We start from the raw sequence: 1,490 nt of genomic DNA, 5'->3' as shown, positions 1-1,490 counted from the left end.
CTTAATTCGTTAATCTTAAGGAGATGTTTGCGTCTCTATACCTCCACATTCTTACATTTCAATATTATCTGTATTCAATAATTTAGTGCAGTAATAGCTATGCGGATATATCTCGTATTACTGTTTTATGGTGAGTGATTTTTTTTTCATAGACCGTCTAATTAGAAAATTAGTATTAAAAAATGGCGGCTGTTTCAGAGGATACAATAACTTATTATTTAGTTCTCTCAAACAAAATAAAAGGATGTTGTTTATTTTCTGTAGAAAATATTTAAATTTTTATTTATAGTATAGAAGAGATACAGTGAATGTCATTAAAAAGTAAATATTGAAGTATTTAAGGTACACTCTTTCTCAACTTTATTTTATTCGTAAAAACCTTAAATTTTCGCTCATTTTTCGTTCTGAATTACATATCCTTAAAACTACATAGGACATTATTTAAAGTAGAGTAAATGTTCTAAAATCTCTAATCTAATCTAATCTCTTTTTCTTATTTTTTTAAAAAAAAGTAATATTGTTTCCAAATAATGAAAAATGAATATTATGTATATTCATTTTAGCGAATATCATGAAAACCTCTATCTACGAAGATACATGTTGCTAATTACAATTGTAGTAAATTAAACTAGCTTGATTTTAGTCGATAATTGCCATCTATAAGTCCCATATAGGGATCGATGTCGATGTTTTGAAAACATCGATGTTTTTTTAACTTCGATGTTTTACGTTTGTCCCAATCTTTAATTTTTTTTTTTTTTTTTTTTTTTCCAAAAGTAACTAAATGAAAACACAAAATTTACGGTATAAACAATTTCCTATCAGCAATGTGGTGGGATAAAAAGGACCTCCAACCATTACGCTAACGACGTAATAAAGATAAATTACGACTAGAAAAACATAGATGTTTTAAAATATCAATGCTTAATATTAAAACATCATTATATACAAACCTTTGCCTAAAATACATTGATGTTTTTGAACAACCATTTCAGTAACATAAGGTCTGTTCCAACGACTACGTATACTCCCGCCAGTCGGAAGTGATTTTTGCAAAAAGAATGCAAATTGACAAAGAAAAACATCGATGTTTAGAAATATCAATGTTCAATATTAAAATATCGTTGCATACAATACATCGATGTTTTTGAACAACAATTTCAGAAACATAAAGTCTGTTCTTATGATCACGCATTTTGCGGCCTGTCAGAAGGGAATTTTGGAACAAAGAATCCGACATCGACTACAAAAAACATCGATGTTTTTACAATATCGTTGCTTACATTACGTTACCCAAATTACATCGATGTTTTTGAACAACCATTTGAGTAACGTAAGGTCTGTCACGACTATCCAACGATCACGCATTTTAAGGCCTGCCAGAAGTGGTTTTTTAAACAAAGAATATGACATAAACTACAAAAAACATCGATGTTTTTAAAATATCGTTGCTTACAATACATTACCCAAAATACATCGATGTTTTGGAA

At 28.8% G+C, this 1,490-nt stretch overlaps 1 long non-coding RNA gene across 1 annotated transcript in view; it reads left to right on the top strand.

The window, feature by feature from the left end:
* Positions 1-24: 24 nt before the first annotated feature.
* Positions 25-1,490, top strand: part of LOC106678264 (uncharacterized) — an 8,273-nt gene continuing 6,807 nt past the window's right edge. The window contains exon 1 of the long non-coding RNA XR_010845144.1: positions 25-130. This is a non-coding gene — a long non-coding RNA (uncharacterized lncRNA). The remainder of the gene's footprint in view (positions 131-1,490) is intronic.

Source organism: Halyomorpha halys, unplaced genomic scaffold (assembly GCF_000696795.3).
Source record: "Halyomorpha halys isolate HHAL.00 unplaced genomic scaffold, Hhal_1.1 Scaffold131.1, whole genome shotgun sequence".
In the NCBI taxonomy this organism is placed as follows: Eukaryota; Metazoa; Arthropoda; class Insecta; order Hemiptera; family Pentatomidae; genus Halyomorpha; species Halyomorpha halys.
This window is presented reverse-complemented; position numbering and strand designations above follow the sequence as displayed.